Below are 22,159 nucleotides of genomic sequence, written 5' to 3' on the forward strand. Positions count from 1 at the left end.
AGCCATAGAGCTCTCATGGGGCAGATGAGAGGGGCTGCTCGTCCTCTTTCCCGCTCCGCGACGCCATGCATGGGTTGTGCAGATGCGCTGTGTGGCCACGTCCGTCACTAGGTCTTATTTTCGGGTTAGGGCTTATATTGTGCAAATGCTTAGAAATCCTGCTAGGGCTTATTTTATGGGTAGGTCTTATTTTCGGGGAAACACAGTAGAAACTGACATGGAATTGATAAGTCAGAAAAACACCACAGATGTTTAAAAGGAGCCATCTCTGGGGGCAGTAAAATTTTGGCTGGAAGGCTCCATGAAGTTGATCTTAACTTGGAAGAGTAGGTACGCAAACTTCCCAACTACAGAGAAGGAATGCACAGGACGGGCTGCACGTGGCGTCCTGAGGTTGGGGTGGTCAGACGCCTCCCCGGGCCACAGCACCAAAAGAGGAAAACAGATTCTTCCCGCATAGGGCTGACCACATCATGGACTATGTCAGAGTCCATCTGTTGGCAGAAGAAATGGAAAGACTACATACAGATGAGATGACAGCCACAAAGAGACCATGGCAAGTATAAATGAGAATCCTCTCCTACCGCTGGAGATTGAGCATCTCTTCTAGCCTCCCAGGTAAGCTGAAGTCTTAGGATTCTGGGAACCCTCAGGCCACTAGGTTAATTTAATCCCCTTTTGGAAATAGCTTTATTCAAATTCTTGTTTAGTGTACATCAGTTTTTCCAATCTAGTTAATTTTAAATTGCCTCTGCTTAGCCTCTCTGATTTTATTAAAACCTGCCTATGGCAACATCTGTAGGCCCATATATCACACTAACTGAAAAATATTTTGTTATCATTTTGAATAATCTACTGAAAACAACTGTTTAGTATAGTTTTGTAAATTATTTTAAACTAACATATTTGTAAAAAAGCATATCTAGGCTATAAATATGGCTACGTTCTTGTTTACATTGTCCTACCACCCTTTGTCCCCATGCACAGACTGACCTCATTCTGCTTTGTGTGGCTTGACACACAAAGGGCTGATTTCTTCCAGCATAGCTCTAAATGAAGGCCTTTTAAAAGAAACCACTCAATAACTGCTGTCCTACAATTTAATTAAGAAAATCACGAAATACTTAATAAATTATCTATGGGCTTTTAATACTGGCATTAAAATTTTTTATTAACTTTTCTGTAAGGAAACAAATACTGGCATTTGCCAGTTGACAGCTATAGATTTTTGATCTATAGATATGTATATAGACATATATGTCTATGTCTATAGACATATATGTATATAGAATAGATGTGTATATAGACATTACACAAGTTATCATGTCTTTTAAGAATGTATTTGACTAAAGAAGACAGAAAACTTGGCTACGTGGCTTTTGGTTTTCAGTTTTCCAGATGTGTAGGTAACTAAGTGATGCTAAATGATGCCATCATGGTCTCATGCTTTTACTATCTTTTTACTTTGCCTTGAGTGTTGGCTTTTGCTCTCATGCTTTTAGATTTCAGACACTTTTAAGTATCTAATTCTAGTTCCAGGTAGGAAGGAGAAAGACTTTTTCCTGACATGAATTTGGTCTTCTTTGCATGGATAAAAGTCCTCCTCATGGACCTTAGCTTACATATTCGTCTCATAGCTGTGTCATATAGCTGCCCATAGCTGCAAGAGAGGGAGGTAAATCGAATACTTACATTCTAGCTTCCATAGCAGAAGCTATATCTATATCTATCTATCTATCTATCATCTATCTATCTATCTATCTATCTATCTATCTATCTATCTATCTATCTATCTATCATCTATCTATCTATCTATCTTCTATCTATCTTCTATCTATCATCTATCTATCTATCTATCTATCTATCTATCTATCTATCTATCTATCTATCTATCTATCTATCTATCTATCTTCTATCTATCTATCATCTATCTATCTATCTATCTATCTATCTTCTATCTATCTTCTATCTATCTATCTATCTATCTATCTATCTATCTATCTATCTATCTATCTATCTATCTATCTATCTGAAAGTGTGTGTGTGCTTGAGAGAGAGAGAGAGAAAGAGAGAAGAAAAAGAAGAAGAGGAGGAGGAGGGGGAGGGGAGGAAAGAGAAAGAGAAAGGATTTTTTAAAAAAGAAATGGGTTCACACTATTGTGGTCGTGGGGGCTGGGGACTGGTAAGTTTGAAATCTGCAGAGCAGGGTGGCAAACTGGAAATTCTAGGAGGAACTGATACCATAGCTTAAGTCTGAAGGCAGTCTGGAGACAGAATTCCTTCCTCTTTAGAGACCTCATTCTTTGTCCTTAGGTCCTTCAACAGATTGGACGAGGCCAAGCCATAATATGGAGAGTAATGTGCTTTATTCAGAATCTACTGATTTAAATTTTAATCACATCTAAAAAATTACCTCCACAACAGCATCTAGACTGGTGTTTGATCAACAATTGGACATGATATCCTAGCCATGTTGACACATACATTTAACCATCACACCTATGTTATCTACTAAGATTTGATAATAATCAACAGTTTACAACTTTTGAATACTAAAGTCCATCATCAGCTTCTTTGGGTAGATATCTTTCTAATTCATGCATATTAACTCATATATTTTAAATGTAGTAATGGTTCTGTGTATCCCAGAAAATGCTTTTGTTAATTTGGAATTAGAATTAAAACACTAATATCCATTTTTAAAAGAGAACTTTTTTTTTTGTAATGTGCATTGATACTTCTTAGGCTCTTATTTTGTTCTAAGGTAGTAGTAAATGACTTTTAACATTTTAACCAGTAAGGATTACTTTTACCCAAATGGAGCAGAGAATAATAGGAGGATAGTGGAATGTTGACTGTCCCGGAATGAGGAGACCTAGGTTTTATATTAACTCTTACATTGGACAGTTTATCATCTTGCCTTTTTGATCTCCTAGCTCGCCTGCTAGATTGTGGCAGTTAGATGAGATAATGGACTTTAAACATCTTAACATAGAGTGATAAAGTGTACAAAGCAGCACTAGAATATAAAGATCAGTGTCATGATGACGTCCTCTGTGACTAGGATGGCATGGATGACAAACCATCAAACAAGAATGTAAGAGCTGAATGCAGATTCAAAACTGATCTGGTCCAAACTCTAGATGACCTCAAAGGAATAGCCATCATGCATCCTATAAAAGCACGATTCTGTGGAAAGATGGCCAGTTTCCTGGCAAAGTGAGGACTGTTTTGAAATTAGCATCAGGCTGTCAGGTTTGGTCAGCATGACAGCTGTTTCTGTTTATGCTTGTTTGGCCCCTACTCTTGGAAATACACAAATAATTCAACTAAAACTGGGGAAAATCCAATTTAAACAATGATTTTTTAAGAGCAAGTTTATAAATCTATTATTTTTAAGAAACTGTATAAAGAGTGTAACAGAAGTGTTTACCTGATGTATTTATTTTTAAGAACATCCTTTAAATAATCTAAAGCTGGTATCCTCAAACTACGGCCCGCGGACCACATGCGGGTGTTTTTGCCTGTTTGTTTTTTTACTTCAAAATAAGATATGTGCAGTGTGCATAGGAATTTGTTCATAGTTTTTTTAAAACTATAGTCTGGCCCTCCAACGGTCTGAGGGACAGTGAACTGGCCCCCTGTTTAAAAAGTTTGAGGACCCCTGGTCTAAAGTGATGTGATACTTAATTTTACTTGTGTGTAGAATAATTAGGTACAACTGAAAGTCATTTACCATTTCTTAATTCAGTCAGCTACAATTTTAACCCCTCCCGTGCGGCGCTCACCGGCCGTGCCGCCGCCCACACCGGCCCTCACAGTGCACGGAGTCTGCGCTGCGCATTGACGACACATTGGTCTTGCTCTCGTGTGACGAGGACAGCTGGAAGCACTGAAAGCTTGTTTTACTTCACAGGCAGCTTTCCTTGTAAGGTCAATCAGAATAGGTAGCATACACATATATGTTTTCATTATGTTATTTTTAAATGTTCACAATTTTATTTTGATAAATGAAAAATTAGAAAAGTCACATCACGGCTGCCGGCTACAGTCGCTGTGCGTGTTCCTCTGTGGCCGTCGGCTACAGTCCATGCTCGTACCAAAGTGGTTAAGCATTAATCATTCAATCAACAAAACTTCCAAAAATAGTTGATAATAAATATACCCATGGAATGGGATTGATATAACCCTAAATTTATTTATATTCATTCCAAACATTAATTTTGAAACCGATAAACACCAGCAGATAACACTTTTTCTTGATGTTCACATGAAATGGACACTTACAATTTCAATTTTAGTTTCAGGTTTTCAATGTTGCTTTTGTGTAATCTATCCTTTGACCTAGCAATGTCACTTGTAGTCATTCATCCTAAGGAAAACAGAGATGATTTTGGATTTTTGTAATGGCATTTATAATGTGAGACAACCTAAACAATATAATGAAGTGGTTAAATAAATTACTGTGCATCCGTATGACAGCATTATAGACAACCATTAAAAATTATTTCTTTTTTTTTTCAGTTTTTTATAGAGACAAGGTCTTGCTCTTGCTCAGGCTTGTCTCGAACTCCTGAGCTCAAGCAATCCTCCCAACTCAGCCTCCCAGAGTGCCAGGTTACAAGCGTGAGCCACCACACCCAGCCCTAAAAATGATTTCTTATTTATATTATGTGAAATATAAAAATGCTATGATATAATGATGTGTGAAAATTATGGGATAAAAATTAGAATACAAATCATTATCTCATTTCAATGTATAATTAATTATCTATTGTAATATAATTAGTCATTTGGGGGCAGTACTTTGTACTCTTTTATACTTGATAAGAATATTTTAATATGCATACTGCTGCAGATGCTCTATTTACTGCAATTTAAAGTGTTTTTTTATGTGAGGAAATGAAAAAAAACCCCAAATATGGTGGTTTGATTGCCAGATATATAAATGCCAGGTATATAGTAATACAGAAGAATTCATTTAAATCTAATAGACACTATTGAATATTGTTCAGTACTGAAGTTCTGTATTACAATATCCTTTTTAGGAAGATAACTGAAGCAGCAGTGTGTGGAAAATTCTAGAGGCATAATGCTGGATTTGAAGAGGTAGGTAGGAAGCTTTTGTTTGTTCATTTCTTCAGGATAGTTGTTCATTTGTCCTGAAGTATATATAAAAAAAGGGCCCAATACTAGTCCTGGATAGAATTGGTAATTAAACATAGATGTCATATTTTGTTTTCCAAAAATAATAGTGACGTCTTTCTATTTCCAGTAGGGGTCTGTTATGAATAAGGTATGAGGAAAGAGAAGAGGCGCAGTGAGAAAACAGGTCTCTCTAGAGAGGTTTGGGTCTCACGACTAGAAGGAGCTTTGTTGCCTGAGGCTGGGCTGCTCAGGACTGCGACCCTGCTGTCTCAGGAGCACTGAGAGCGGCCACTCCAAAATGCAGTGACATTCTTAGTCATGGTAAGAATTAGACCCTCACATTAAATGAATCATACTGAGAGCTGGGCTATAAAAGGAAGACAAATACTAAAACAGCTCTTTTAATTACTGTGCTAAGAAGTACATTTCTTGTAAAGATAAACAAAATTTCTTTGGTTACAACATGCTTTAGCTTGTGCACTTAGCTCTTATTGTGAGGAAATTTTAAGTATTCAAATTCATATTTCTGAGAGAAACTTTCTGAAATATTTTGTTTTGAGCATTCCCTTTGGTGTTTAAATTACCTCTCTTTCTGATCACAAACATGAGGGGGGTTACCTTGTTACATTTCATCTTTCTTCCTAGTAGTTACGTATAGTCATATGTGAAATATGAAATAAGAAAATCAAAGACATTTTTGGTTTAATTTATATTTTTTTATTCTCTGTTCCTAAATTAGACTCACAACAAGGCCTTACCTCGAATACTCAATTTCTTGTGCCAAATAAAGAAGGACAGGCATCACTCTTATGGCCATTATGTCAGGTATCTGATTGAAAGCTGGTTCTTGACAATCTGTCACTTCGACAAAATATTCATTTGGCACAGTTTCCAGTCTCAGTGTTCATTCATCCACAACAAGGATAACAAATAACTGCATAAGTGTAATTATTCACAAATGGAATTACTTGAATAAAAAGAAAGAATGGATGGTAAAGAAAATCTAAAATTGTTGCTCTTAGAAAGAAGATGGGGATACTCCTTTAATTGATATTGTTCCAAATTCTGAGTCAATCACATGGAAATACTACATTTTAAAATAAATGTTAGAACATTTACAGCTCTCAAACTCTAAGCTGAAGCTTCCATAAACCACTGGCTCTTGTTCAGAAAATATTCATCTTCAAAGTTTGTGCAGGAAAGTGGCCATTACATGCTCCTTTAAACAATGTAGCTGCAGAGGAGTTTCTGACTAGACAGATCTAGGACCTGGGCTGGGGACCTCTAACTGATTCAGAAGACAGTTCATGACAAAATTGAACTCGACATTTAAAAAGTCAGAATTTAAAGCTGTAGCAAAATATTAATTAAAAGATAATATATGTTCATATTGTGTTTAATCATTAAATAATTTGTGCCTATGTATAAGTTTGATAGACTTTATGAAATTTATTACAGGATAGGCAGAAATAACACTTCTAAATCAAACTCAGATTTGGGGAAAATTGTTATCACTTGCCACTCGTTGACTTTTGGTTCTACGTGTCCTACATAATAAAGGCCAAGCAATTTTGTGTGGCACGTCAGTCAGGATTCTTGGTTGAAAGTAAAAAAAACACCTCTGGCTAAGTGAAATATCAGGGAATTTATTAAAGGATCTTGGGCAATTCACAGAATCCCGGCACCGCCTAAGACCCGGTTTGGCTTACCGGCCGCCAGGGCCGGGCGGCCGCTCCCGCCGCAGGTGGCAGACGTGGTCAGCTCCCCCGCCTGGGGCCGGCCACTGGGGATCAGGTAGCTGCCTGGGTGGCCACCGCTTCTGCAGGGAAGCAGTCTGTCTATCCTGCCTCTCTGTGTCGCGAGCGTCCTGTGTCAGGCGTCTGAGGGCGAGATCAGGTCAGATTTCTGCGCCCTAGCTGTAAGGAAGATCGTGGACATAACTATGCTCCATTTTTTTTTCTTCTTTGGCAGATATAATATGAGGATCTTCTATGGGAGACTCCATAAGTGGGAGTCCAGAGAAACAAGATGTATTTGGAGCACAAGGTCCAAAACTGCCTGCTTCATGGCTCCCTCTCATGTGGCCCCTTACACCCTGCGTTCCGGCCGCAGGCTCCTCCTCGCCCGGTTGGCATTCCTTATGCATTTCTGACCCTGGTCTTGCTTGCCTGTTCTCTTGGTCTGGATCCCTCTCCTTTTCCATTTACATAGACTTTCATTCGAGGGCAGTTATATTTGAGATTCGCAGGGCCGCAGGACAGAGAGACAGAGTCACCGAGGCTGTAATTATCAAAAGGAGTTTTATTGTCTAGCTCGAGCTAGGGTCCGAGCCCCCAGAGTGCCAGCGCAGTGGCCTCTTCTCCGGGCAGGGGCCCTCCTTTGTGTGTTAGTCCCCTTTTTATAACTCAGTTGTTTACACACTGGTCATGCATCCGCCCCCACAGTGATTTTTGCTTCATCCTGCCCCTGATAGGCTTAACCTGTTCTGGGTCCTAGCTGCGAGACTCAGTTTCTGCGTTCTTTGTCTTTTTCTTCTGCATCCCATAATGTATTTATAATGCCTTGCGGTTAGCAAACAAGCAGTAAACAGAAGCTGGAAGGTGTCCATTGTCTTTATAGCCCAGTATCTTACATTCCCCCCTTTCTCTTGGTTCTTATGAGCTCGTATGTAGGGTCTCGCGTTTTTTTATTTTGAGCTGTTTTTTTTAAGACTCATTTTTTGGTATTGCTGCTGCAGTACCATTAACTGCACACTATTCGTTCCTTTATGAAAGTGACTAACCTATTCAGAATACATGGCCCAAAGGTGAGGATGAGCATGAGCACTATTATAGGTCTCAACAAGGTAGATAGCAGGGTAGTTAACCACGGGGAACTGTTGAACCACAACTTAAACTATCTTTGTTGTTGTTCACGCTCTCGTTTTTGTCGGGCAAGTCCCTCCCTGACCTTTGCCATGGACTTGCTGACTACCCCAGTATGGTCTGCATAGAAGCAGCACTCTTTTCTTAGGGCCATACATAGCGCCCCCCCCCCCAGTGGAGGAATACTAAGTCCAGCCCCCTCCGGTTCTGCAGCACTACTTTAGACAACGAAGTTAGGGATTTTTTTAGATGGGAGATGGACTTTTTAATTCTGGCTATGTCTTCGTCTACGGCGGCCCTTAAGCTATTGAACCCCCTATACTACACTGCCAAGGATGAGATGCCTGTCCCCGCTCCTATTGCCCCCAGGCCAAAAAGAGTAGCTAAGGTTATTGCTGTGAAAGGCTCCCTCTCTCTCTTTTTTTAATTAAGTTGAAGTCCTTTCCTTCTCTGGTCTAAGCAGCATAGATAGTGTCTTTTTGATGACAGATGACCTTAGGGAACACTAGTACCATAATGCAGTATTTTTTAGACTCATTGAAAACTGATGGGCTTAGGCAGGGGGTTAGGCCTGTCTCTAGTATAAGGTTGGACATAGGACATTTTAGTGAAAAGAGGTTGTACCTGCCATTTTTACTCTCTGTCATTTGTGGTCACACACCACAATTTGGCACAATAATAACCTCTAATACCCCCACACTGACGGTTTTCCTGAGGGGGCCGGAATTCTGGACAGGTGTAAAATCTATTCTGGCTTATAGAGGTCTATTTTACATCTTTTCTTTATGGTTCAGCTACCCAAGAACTGGGGATTGGGGCAGTAGCGGGGCCTCCTGAGGATATCATACTATCTGTGCTGGCTTTTCTAGGGGACTGACTTTTTTTAAGTTGAAATATAAATTTGGCCACCAGATGTTTAGTGGCTCTGCCCTTGAGGTGCTATTATATACCTCATGGGTTTTTAAGTTATTTCCCATGTAAGTTTATATGGCAGATGTGGGTTTTTATTATTAATCACAATTGCAAAACTTTGGTCCAAGAGCAGGATATCCATAATGCACTTGCATATGAAACATAGAACAATACCAAACCCCATCTTTGCAGCTTAGTCTAAATCTTTGGTGTAACTAGTTTTAGTCTGAGTCTTAGAAGGGCAATTAGCAGTTTTACCAGCATCTGAGTCAGTAGTCTCATTTACTGCGCAGACGCCACATGGGTCAGCCTGGTCCTTAGTGGATGTGTGAGGTCTGCTGTCGCCTCTACTCGTCCTGCCGTTGCTTCTGCTCGTCCTCACCAGCCGGTCTCACATAGGAGTGGTGGATCCAGGTTGCTACCCCGTCAGCCTTAAGAGCAGTGGGGGTAACAAGAATAATTTGAAACAGTCTTTTCGATTTAGGCTCTAGGGTTTTACTGTTATGCCATTTTATCTACACCCAATCCCCTGGCTGATGATGGTGATATAAGTGTTTAATACTCTCGCTCTTTGGCCCATTTGTCTGGTAGATGGCTTGGAGAGCCGGCCACACTTGGCTGTGAACACATTGCAGAGCTTGTACAGCTTGCAGCACCTCTCTAGGGTGTTCCGGGAGAGCCTCGGGGCTCACCCTGGGGGTTACAGGTGGAGGGGTACCATACACAATTTTAAAGGGGGTTAGGCCCAAATGGTAAGCGGTGTTTTGGGCTTGGAACAGGGCAAAGGGAAGGAGGGTCACCCAGTCTCCGCCAGTCTCTAGGACCAATTTAGTTAAGGTCTCCTTTAGGGTTCTGTTCATTCTTTCTACCTGCCCTGAGCTCTGGGGATTATATGCACAATGTAACTTCCAATCTGCCCCCAGTGCCCGGGCTAGCCCTTGACTGACCTGACTTGTGAAGGCTGGCCCATTGTCAGATCCTATGCTCTGCGGCAGCCCGTACCTGGGAATTATTTCTTTTATATTTTCTTTGCTACTATTAAGGCAGTCTCTCCTTTAGTAGGAAAAGCTTTTACATATCCTGAGAAAGTGTCTATCATGACCAACAAATATCTGTACCCATATTTTTCGGGTCTTACCTCTGTAAAGTCTACTTCTTAAAATAATCCTGGTTGCCTGGCCCGCTTCTTGGTACCTGCATGGGTCTCTCTGATCTTTCCTGGCTATATGACCTGGTAGACATGGCAATTTCGGGCAATGTCTTTTGCTACTTTTTTTGTGATTTAAATTTGATTTGTGCGGTGTCTAGCATCTTCCTTTTTTCCAGATGCGTCGTCTGGTGCAAGTGTCCTAATAGGTGGCTCTCTAAGGTATCAGGCACTACTAGGTGGTGCTCGCTATCTTGGAGCCAACCATCTTTACTCTGTGTTGCCTGCAGTTTTTTTTTGGCCCAGTTTATATCTGTGCTGGATTAATCCTGTTTGGGGGGCATCTTTCCCATTCTAGGAGGTGGCAAACTCAAATATAGAACATTTATTAGTGTTGGTTCCTCTGCAGCCCTTTTTGCCTCAGTATCTGCAGCCCGGTTGCTCCGGGCTTTAAGAGAATCCCCCTTCTGGGGTCCCAGAATGTGGATTACTGCCACTGTTTTTGGCAACAAAATGGCTTCTAGCAGCTGAAGTATTTCAGGCTTATGTCTGATTTCTCTGCCCTCCACTGTGATGAAATCTTTCTTTTTATAGAGAGCCCCATGTGTGTGTACTGTCCCAAAGGCATAGCGACTGTCGGTGTATACCGTCAGCCTCTTTCCTTGTGCCCTGCGGAGGGCTTCCGTCAATGCCACCAGTTCCACCTTCTGGGCTGATGTCCCCTGTGGGAGGCGTGATGCCCAGATAGGATTACCCCGCTCATTCACTATAGCCGCCCCCGAATACCTGTGTCCGTCCCGGACAAAGCTGCTCCCATCTGTGAACCAGGTCAGGTCGCTGTCTGGAAGAGGGCAGTCTTTTAGATCTTTCCTGGCCATGTGGGTCTTGGCCAGGATCTCGGGGCAGCTATGTTTAGGCGTTTCCGGCTCAGGAGCGTGGTTGGGTTCAGGATGGCAGGAGTCTGGAACTCAGTGTGAGGAGTGTCCAACAGAAGCCCCCAGGTCTTTGTGAAGAGCCTCGTTGAACAAAGTGGGTGAGTTCTTAAACCCCTGGGGCAGTCTTGTCCAAGTCAGCTGCCCCTGGATCCCCCTGTCTTCATCCTGCCACTCAAAGGCAGATATTTCTTGGCTGTGCAGGGCCACGGCTAGGCTGAAAAAGGCATCCTTTAAATCTAGGACAGTGTACCAAATCTGCGTTGGAGGAAGGAAGCTTAGTAGGGTGTAGGGGTTTGGAACTGTAGGGTGGATGTCTAGGACACGTGTGTTGTCCTCCCTGAGGTTCTGCACAGGCCGATAATTTATTTTACCCATTTTTTTTTTTTTTTTACTGGCAACAAAGGAGTATTCCAGGCTGACTGGCACTTCCGGAGAATCCCGGCGTCTAGGAGCCTTCGAATGTGGGGCGTTATTCCCGCTCTAGCCTCCTGGGGCATGGGGTACTGTCTAACTCGGGCTGGCTCAGTCCCTGGTTTTAACTTAATGTATAATGTATAGAGGTGGCCGATGCTTTGCCCACCCTGCACCCCCCCCCCCTTTTTAGCCTAGGCTTTGGGAAATTTGCAGAGCCAGTACTTTATGTCCTTTTCCTGGCTGGTATAGTCTTTACAGGCTGGTATAGTCTTTACTCATCTGCCTGTGCCAAGGTCAAGATTTGAGTGACCTGGGGGTTGCTAATAAGGTTGCCTTTATCATCAGTTATTATCATTTTTTCTTCTTTAAAGTAAATACGGGCTCTTAATTTTTTGAGTATATCTCTCTCTAATAATGGGGTGGGGCACTCTGGAATGACCATGAAGGTGTGACTCACTTGCCCCGAACTTAAGTCTAACTGTTGCCGTGTAGTCTATTGGTAGGGCTAGGTTCTAGTTGCCCGCTGCACTCAGCTAGGCTTGTTAGACAGTTTTCCATGGTTTTAGTAATCACTGAATGTTCTGCCCCCGTGTCTACCAGGAAATTGACCGGGCTCTTCTCTAAAGTTACCCTGGGCTCCGGGAGGGGAACCGAACCCTGTCTCTCCTATTCATCCTCTATTTGCCCCACCACCATAACCTTCTCGGAGGATTTAGCCCCTTCCTCTTGGAGCAGTTCCTAGCCCAGTGTCCATGCTCTTTGCAATTGGCGCACTGATCCTTGCCTAGCCGCTCCCTCTGGGGTTGCTCTCAGCCTCTTTCCCCTAGCTGACCTCCTCCCGTAGCTGCGAGTAGCATCTTGGCCGTTTCTTTGTTTGCCCTGCGCGCCTCGCCCACCTGAAACTTTTTATCTTCTAATCTTAGTCTCTCTAACTTTTCTTTGGGTGTTTCTCTGTTATTATATACTTTTTCTGCCACTTCTAGCAAGTTCTGTAGAGGTTTTTTTTTTTCTTCTTCGCACAGCCTATCTATCTTTTGCACCTTTAGCCTAATGTCTGGGGCTGCCTGATTTACAAAGGCCATCATGACGGCCACTTTACTCTCTTCTATGGTGGAATCTATTGGAGTGTACTGCGGAAAGGCTTCCATAATTCTCTCTAGGTAAGCTGCCGGACTTTCCCCAGGCCCCTGATGGAAATCTCCTACCTTAGCCAAATTTGTTGGCTTCTGTGCCGCTGCTCGGAGACCGGCCATCAGAGTCTGGCAGTAGACCTGGAGACGCCCCCTACCTACAGCCTCATTGTGATCCCAGGGTAGCCATTCAAGAGGAAAGGTCTGGTTGATGACTCGGGGGTTGATGGTAGGTCTGTCGTCCTCTCCTGGAGCCAGCTTCTGTGCTTCTGCTTGGATTCCCTCTCTCTCTTCAGTTGTAAAAAGTACCTTAAGCAACTGTTGGCAATCCTCCCAAGTGGGCTGGTGTGTAAAAAAAAAGGACCGAATCTAAAAGGTTAATTAAATCTCGGATTTTCAGAAAAAAATTTGCATTTTGGGATTTCCAATGGTAGAGGTCACTGGTGGAGAAGGGCCAGTACTGGTATGTCTGTTCCCCATCTGCTCCAGAGGGTCCCGCCACTCTAGGGGGAGCGCCCTCACAGTCTACGGATCTGGAACTCATCCATCCCGCTGCCTAGTCTGGTAAGCTGGTCCCCGTGTCAGTGGTTCCATTGCGGCTTTAGGTGCCGCAGGTGGGAGCACGGCTGCCACCACCAGTGGGGGCGGGGTCGAGTGCCACCGGGAGGGGCCTGGGTGCCGCCATTCTGTTCACTTCGGCGTCTCTCTCCCCTCACAGAGGTCCTGTGCCCCCGCCCTCACATCCTTAAAGTGACTCACAAGGATAGGCAATGGCGTCATCAGTTTGCCTCATTCTTGAAAAGAAATCTTAGACACAGGACAAAATCACTCCCTCAAACAAACGAATAAACGAAAAACAATGATATACCTTTCCGGAATCTCTCCCCATTCCCTTCTGACTGAGCCTCTAGCTCTAAGGTCAGCCGTGGGGTTTCCAAGGAGGCCAGCAGACGTCTCCATCTGGCCTCCACCGGCGACCCACCAGCGCGTCCGCCTAGGTCCTAATGCCAGTCCACTAGTCCGGGCTCCAATCTATACACTCCTTCCCTGGCTCTGCGTCCCAGTGGTCTGTGGGACTCCCGGACGAGCCCCCAACTGTTATATTTGAGATTCGCAGGGCCGCAGGACAGAGAGACAGAGTCACCGAGGCTGTAATTAACAAAAGGAGTTTTATTGTCCAGCTCGAGCTAGGGTCCGAGCCCCAGAGTGCCAGCGCAGTGGCCTCTTCTCCGGGCAGGGACCCTCCTTTGTGTGTTAGTCCCCTTTTTATAACTCAGTTGTTTACACACTGGTCATGCATCTGCCCCCACAGTGACTCTTACTTCATCCTGCCCCTGATAGGCTTAACCTGTTCTGGATCTTCTTAGCTGAGAGACTCCGGTTTCTGTATTCTTTGTCTTTTTCTTCTGCATCCCATAATGTATTTATAATGCCTCGTGGTTAGCAAACAAGCAGTAAACAGAAGCTGGAAGGTGTCCATTGTCTTTATAGCCCAGTATCTTACAGGGCTATTTCAAAACTCCACAAAGTCTTCCTTTTTTCCCTATGTAGAAGAATTCTCTTTCTTCATTTGGAGTTCTCTTTCACTCTCACTCTCTTTTTGGTTTCTATCTCATCCACTCAAGTGTGAGCTCTGCAGGCTCAGACGATCTGTGTTATTCTGTGGAGCTTCAAGTCATGCTGAACATCAGGCTGTATTCACCAAGGTACCCTCTTGTCAAAAGAGTTTTTACTATGACTCTTTAAGACTCTAATTTTATAATATTTTAATGGGAATTTACCTTTTTATTAATTTTCTTCAAGTACTATTTTGCATAATAGGCTCAGGTACTATCTCTGTGCATGATTTAAAAAAATGAAACAAACTTAGAAGTTACATACTTTGAATTGTTGTTTCCAAATAATAACATAATATTAAAACAAGTTGTTTTGAATTAAAAACCAAGCCTACTACTTGCTTGTCTAAATATAAGTTTAGTTATATTACTAGTTTTGAATATAAAGGATTTTTAGATTAAAAATAAAAGGCAAAATTCAAGTCTGGGTTTTTGCTAAACGAAGACTTAGAATTATGGAAAGTCTTATTCTACCTGAATGATGATTTGAGTTAATATAGTATAGTCAAGTTTATTTCAGTTAGTTTGAATTTACATTTGAGACATAAATAATCTTCGCAGGGGTTGATAATGATGGGCTGGAAATAAAGATGCTCATAGCTCTTTCATGCAGACCCTGTGATATTAATTAACACGGGAAGTCTTTTTATAATTGCTGCCTCAAGATGAGATGACCTTAAAGCTTGAGGATATAAAGACATAATGCTCAGACAGATCTTAAATTCTTACTATTCTATTTCATATTATAGTAGCAGATATTCCTATTCACTAGGGATCATTGTATGTTACCTGACTTACAGAACTAGTAAAAAAAAAAGTATTATCTCAACACATTATCTTAGAATCCTAGAGTGCTTATGCTAATCAAATTATAATGCCATTGAAAGAGTTCTTTAAAGGGTTGACGTTACATAGAAATGCTGTAAATTCCCTTTCCCAGTTCATATTACCTTAGTCCCTGAGAGCATGGGAGAATATATTCTCATTGCTTACATGCACTGTGAGTGTCTACACACAAAGGATAAGAGATTTAAAGCTGTTTTCTAGATCAAAAGGGATTTAAATAGGCATTTTGCTAACTTTATGTTTACAGCAAACTGAATTAATTCTTTGTTTACTACACATATGAGGTGAATTTCTGATCATCATATTGTTTAAGGTATGATGAATCTTCTTTTGACTTTTGCTGAACTCATTCTCAGCATTTGTAATGATAATTTTAATGTGATTCAGAAATTAAAGTTTTTCAAGAGTGGTAATTGTCAAAAAGATGTCAGATTTTTGTGCAAGTACTATTTTTAGGAATATAATCTTTAGCTATCATGTTAACTTTTAAAAAACATTGTGAAAAGAAATCCACAGCTTAGTAATTCAATAAAGATTATTCAAGATGTAAGAATACACTATTTATTTTTAGAAAATTACATAATATTGACCTTGTCCCTGTTTTTATAAACTCTGCTTTTAAATTTCATTATTAAAAATACTGCAATGTCTATCTTTATGTGTTTGTGCGCATATATATGCATATATATTTATACATATATATACTGTATGTATATATGTATAGTAAATATAGATGTATAGATCTGTGTGAGTGCATTTGACTGTACAGACTATTATATACACATATGTATTTATTTACCTAAATAATAATTATAAGTATACATGTCTATAATCGTATAGACATGGTTCCTGTCTTATGATGGTTTGACTTTTTTTTGACTTTTTGGTGGTACCTACATAAGCATTCTTTTTTTTACTTTCCATACAGTATTCAGTAAATTACATTAGCTTTGTCTTAGATGATTATGCCCAACTGTAGGGTAATGTAAGTGTTCTGGGCACATTGAAGGTAAGCTAGGCTAAGCTATGATGTTTGGTAGGTTAGGTGTAGTAAATACATTTTTGACTTAATGATATATTCAATTTATGATGGGTTTATTGAGATATACTTATGATATAGAAAAGCCCATTTAAATATTCATAATATGAATACTAGCTCATAATATCCACATAACATGTGAAGATAACCAGACAGAAACATCACCACTATACAAACACTGTTAATTTGTTTTATTTAAATGAGTCCATTATTTTCCTGTGTTAGCCCCTAAATTACTATTATATATTTGCAAAATTATACTTGTCAACTTTTAACAACTTTCATAAAATTAAATAAATGTACCTTTTATTGAATATAGATTTTATTCAGGTACAATAATATAAAATAATCATCCTTAAATGTTATTCCCAAAGGAAATAGTACTGATTAGGTAGAATAAAAAATATGTACCAGGCACCATGCATAACATGGTCTACATTACCTTGTTTAGTTTTTACAATAACCATGAGTGTATATTTTTATCTTGATTTTACAGATAAAGGAACTGATGCTTAGAGGGGGTTGAATAATCTTTCTAAAATCTAAAATGATAATTAAATAATATATATTGGCACATGAACATATTGTGAGTTATCTGTATGATGCCATTATAACTGAGCCTTGCCATGAAGTATTAGTGTTGATATTTGTGTCTATCTTACTCTTCCATTGAAGCACAATAGGACTGTCCATTATCACGAGCTAAGGATAGCAAAAGAGAGTCAGACTGATATTGTCGTGCTGTGTTAGCACCAAATGAAGATTAGAATGTCATGAATGCACACTGTGAGTGAAAAAGGTTTTACAGTAGTTCAAATAGTGAAAATTTTGGAGGAATTGATTCATCAAATGGTGATCATAAATGCATGCTGAACTCAAAAGAACCTGTGCCATTGAAGGCAATACCCTAAACAAATTGAAAAGCAATTGTCACAATAAAGTAATGCCGAAATTAATGTTAATTCAAATTTCAGTGGCTTTCCATGTTGGTGTTTCATTTGTAAATTAAGTCTACATAAATAAAACTATCTTATTATGTAGACTATAAGCCTATCTATTTTGTAATTAGTGATATCTTTGTACTTATTTAGGTAACACAGTAATAAATAATTTAAGTCAATAATCATTATCCTTGAGAATTTTTTTCCTTTAAAAATATCTTGTAGATAAAATTAGATAAAGCATAGATTATGATACTCAAAATACCTTGCACACAGGGTTAGGTCTGATTCAGAGCTCTAGAGAATATAAGTTTTTAATAAATTTTTGAAGAATTAAATTGTGCAGTACCACATAGAGGTAGTATTGAGGAGGCATACATAGGTCATGCACACAGAATATTATAATGATCTTTAAGGTTTTTAGAGTTAATCATTAAACATTGTCATAAAATTTGGAAGGCATTAACTGGAAATCTCACCAAATTAGATAAATGCTAGGCAAGTTGCACAGAGCCAGGGAACACACAAATTTGAGAGTTGTAGTAAAGTCTCTTTCTGTGAATATCCTCCCCCTATTCCATGCTAGTTCTCTTTGCTAATGGTTGCTCTTAGATTTTCTATTTAGAAAGTGATAGTCACAGAACTATCATTTCCTCCTGGGCTTCAGCATTAAGTCTGCAATTTCTCCTCCTGTGGTGCTTGGAAAAGGGCCAACTGAAATTAATCTGAGGAAGAGCCAGCACCTCTGATCTAGAGGGTTCCTTTTTTTGACTGAGATAAATAACCCATCTGAACAACCATGATAGTTTACTGGTGGGAGTGCAGAGGAAAGAAAAGACTATTTGTTCTAGACTGGTAAGGTAAGGTATCAAGAAAGAGATCCATTTTAATTTGTTTAAACAATTATAAGCTATGTCTTTCTTATAAATTGCCTTTGGTAAAGGGCCTTCAAGTGACTCATTTGGGACACTAAAATGTATTTAGTATTTTGATCTATTGACTACAGCATATATTTGTAACTATTTAATCTAATTTTTAGATCAATATAGTTTTGAAAGTGTTGCATGAAAACAAATTTATGCTGTTCATTGGTGAAAATTCCAAGTTCTGTAGTTTTTTTTTTTCCTTTTCTAAAAGAATTACAGAAGTAATGCATGCTGCTTATAAAATAACAAAACAATACAGGTAAGGGGAACAAAGTAAAAGGCTCCTTTGTCTATAACTTTCACAATGTGTGTGTTCATATTTTACACAAAACAAGTGGGTGTTTTTTAATTAAAAAGTGGATGGAACCAAAAGGATTATTGTGTCACCTCCTTAGCAAATGCTGCTGTTGAATGATAGTTTTAGTACACTAATATTCAGTACTAAGAAACCTCTTATTTTCTTTCTGTTTCTTTGAATTTATCTACCAAAATTAACTAGACTGTAAATTAAAATAAAATGAGCATGCATGGTGGATCTTTTGTGCTTCAGTAAAAACAGATGTCAGTTTAAATACCCGATTACTCTAATATTCAAAGTCCATGAATCATTCTGAAGCCTTCTGTACATTCCTGCCCTGTGTGCTGTAGGTGAGATTGGGCATTGGGGAATTGTGGGGCAGGAGGACTGTGGAACATGGCACATGTGCCTGTTGCTAGTTTGTTCCTTTAAAAGTGGCCTGGACATGCTAAGAAAAGCCACACAGTAAACATGGCAGAGCTCCCTGAAGTATCAGCTTTGCTCGAAGCTTTGAGGGGGAACGTTATGATGAAATAAGGCTATGTTAAGGAATAAAATTAAATACCTAATTTGTAGGAATGTTTAAGTTTTAACATAAAAGAAATTACTTGTAAGCATTGGTCTTATCCCATCAAGTCCTTGAGGGTATGTATCTCATCTCCTCTTCCATTGAGGGTACTACTTTTGGGAAAATTTAACAAACTCTGCTACATGTTATGTTAAGGACATAGGAAAGAAGAGAGAGAGAGGGGACTTTTGATTTTCTCCTTTGGACAATACAGAAGGAGAGACGGGTAGATAAAACTTGAGGATTCCTCACTCATTTTTTGTCCCCCACAGTAATTAGCATAATACCTTGCAGATAACAGCACATGTAAAAATGCTGTGGCTTTTTTATTTAGTTTCTCTTCTGAGTAAGGAAAACCCATGGTGTATTGAACAACAGCTCCCAAACTTTGTCAGCAAGTTATTTAAAACAACTCTTCACCTTGCTGGTACTTTTTTTTTTTTTTTTAAATTTCTGTAGATGTGAGCTCTGATTCTCTCAGAGGAAAAAGACCAAGACTTTGAGTGAAGTGAACCTATAAAAATATTATTCTAACTGCAAAATTTATTTTTAACAGTCTTCCCACACTTAACAGTGACTTGAATAGCAGCATAGAAGTACAGCTTGACTAGGTGAAGTGCAGTAATGGTGCTGGGCTGAATTTTTAACCTTTATGAATATTCCTATTTTGTTCACCAGCTATTTCTTTTGTCTTTCAGTATATGGGTTGATGTTATGTAGCATGGTTGAAGTATTTTTTTTCTTTTAAGAAAAGAAAGACATTTCTAGAAATTTTAATTTCTCTTTTTATAGCAGTTTTCTAAATAATAATATTGAAGTCAGGTTAGGGGATTTTGGAAGTAAGCATATTTCCAAAAAAGATTTCTCCATATAAGGAAATTATCATCTAAAGTTAGGCCAAGGCAAAATTTAAAATTGTAGGATTAGAAGGTTAAAAAGTACCTGTTTTAAATTTAACAACCCAAACCTGATTATACATTTAAGTGAACTTTTTATTTGGATTGAAATTGTATAAGTATTCATAGATAATTTTGTTTTAATCTAAACTTTATTTGTACTCTGTAAAAAATCTATAGTCAACATGCTGTGCATTAGGTCTCCAAAATATATTCATCTAATAACTGAAGGTTTAGACCTTGACCGACATCTTCCCATTTTCCCCACCACTTGTACCTGGGTAGCCACCTTTCTATGTTACTATGAGTTCAATGTTTTTAGGTTACAAATATAAGTGAGATCATGCAGCGTTTGTCTCTCTGTGTCTGGCTCACTTTGCTTAGCATAATGTCGTCCATGTTCATCCATGTTGCTGCAAATGGCAGGATTTGTTTCTACTTTTAAGTTTAAATAATATTCTGTTGTATGTATATACCACATTTTCTTTATTCATTTATCCATTGACATCTAGGTTTTCTATATATAGTAGCTGTTGTGAATAATGCTACAGTGAATATGCAGATATCTCTAAAGATAGTGATTCTATTTCAGTTGTATGTATACCTAGACATGGGATTGGTGAATCATATGGTAGTTTATTTTTAATTTTATGAGGAACCACCATACTGTTTCCTATAATAGTTGTACCAAGATATATTCTTACCAGCAGTGTTATTTTTCTTCACATCCTTACCAACACTCGGTATTTTTTGACCTTTTGATAATGGCCGTGTTAACAAGAGTGAGGTGAAATCTCATGGTTTTGATTTGCATTTCCCTGATGTAGTGATTTTGAGCACCTTTTCATATACCTATTGGCCATTTGTATACTTGGGATAATGTGTGTTCAAGTTCTTTGCCCATTTTTAAATCAGATTATTTGTGTATTTATTCTATTATGTATAAGTTTCCTATATGTTATGGATATTAACGCTTTATCAGATAAATTGTTTGCAAATATTTTCTCCCATTCTCTTGGTTGCCTTTTCATTTTCTTGATTGTTTCTTTTGCTGTACAGAAACTTTACACAAATAGAACATTTTGTCTAAGAGTATGAGAACACACATTCTTTTCAAGCACATACAAAACATTTTCCAGGATAGATTATATGTTAGGTCACAAAACAAGTCCTAACAAATTTAATAAGATGGAAATCATGTCAAGCATCTTTTCCAAATACAAAGGAATGAAACTAGAAATCAATTAACACAGGAAAATTGGAAAATTTCAAATATGTGTAAAAAAAAATCACCCTTCTGAACAACCAATGGGTCAAAGAACGAGTCAAAAGGAAAATAAAAAAATATCTTTAGAAAAACAAAAATGGAAACACAACATATGAAAACTTATGGATGAAGCAAGGCAGTTCTAAGAGGGAAATTTATAGCTATAAATGCCCACATGAAGGAAAAAAGATCACACACACACACAAAAATACACTTAACTTTACATCTCAATGAACTACAAAAAATTAACAAACTAATACCAAATTTATTAGAAGGAAGGAAATAATGAAGATCTGGGCAGACATAAATGTAATAGAGACCAGGAAAACAATAGAAGAGATTAATGACACTAAGTGTTGGTTTTCTTAAATAATAAACTAAATTGACAAACCTTAACTAGACCAGCTATACAAAGGGGATAACAAGAGAGGGAGAAGACTCATATAAGTAAAATCAGAAAATATGAGGAGACATTAGAACTAATACCACAGAAATCTAAGAGACCATAAGAGACTATGAACAATTACACACTAACAAGTTGAATAAACTGAAGAAATGGATAAATTTCTAAAAAACATACAACTTATGAAGACTGAATCGAGAAGAAATAGAAAATCTGAAGAGAGCAATAATGAGTAAGGAGATTGAATCAGTAATAAAAAATCTCCCTACAAAGAAAAGCCCAGGAACTAATGGCTTCACTGGTGAATTCTACCAAACATTTATAGAAGAACTAATACCAATCCTTCTTGAACTCTTTCAAAAAATTGAAAAAGAGAGAATGCTTATCAACTAATTTTATGAGATCAGCATTATCCTGATACTAAGGCCAGACAAGGATACTCCTAATGAACATAGATACAAAAATACTCAACAAAAACACTAGCAAGCCAAATTCAACAGCACTTTAAATCTACTTGATTACTATGATCAAGTAGAATTTATCCTTAGGATGCAAGGATGATTCAACTGTTGCAAATCAGGAAATGTGATATACCATATTAACACAGTGAAAAATGAAGGATAAAAATTATATGATCAATAGCTGCACAAAAAGCATTTGTCAAAATTTAACATCCTTTTATGATTAAAAACTCTCAAAAATTACATTTGGAAGGAATGTACCTCAATACAATAAAGATCATATACAACAAGCCTGCAGCAAACATACTTAAAGATGAAGATGAAAAGCTAGAAGTGTTTCTTCTAAGA

The 22,159-nt window shown here is 38.7% G+C and overlaps 1 protein-coding gene and 1 long non-coding RNA gene across 2 annotated transcripts in view; both read left to right on the top strand.

Annotated features, from left to right (window-relative positions):
* Window positions 1-22,159, top strand: part of CHSY3 (chondroitin sulfate synthase 3) — a 339,922-nt gene that overhangs the window by 37,104 nt on the left and 280,659 nt on the right. The window lies entirely within an intron of this gene.
* LOC142873761 (uncharacterized) lies at window positions 1,949-20,554 on the top strand. The gene is made up of 2 exons (XR_012921736.1): window positions 1,949-5,109; window positions 5,276-20,554. It is a non-coding gene; the product is annotated as an uncharacterized LOC142873761 (long non-coding RNA).

The sequence above is a fragment of the Microcebus murinus genome, chromosome 11, assembly GCF_040939455.1.
Source record: "Microcebus murinus isolate Inina chromosome 11, M.murinus_Inina_mat1.0, whole genome shotgun sequence".
Taxonomy (NCBI): Eukaryota; Metazoa; Chordata; class Mammalia; order Primates; family Cheirogaleidae; genus Microcebus; species Microcebus murinus.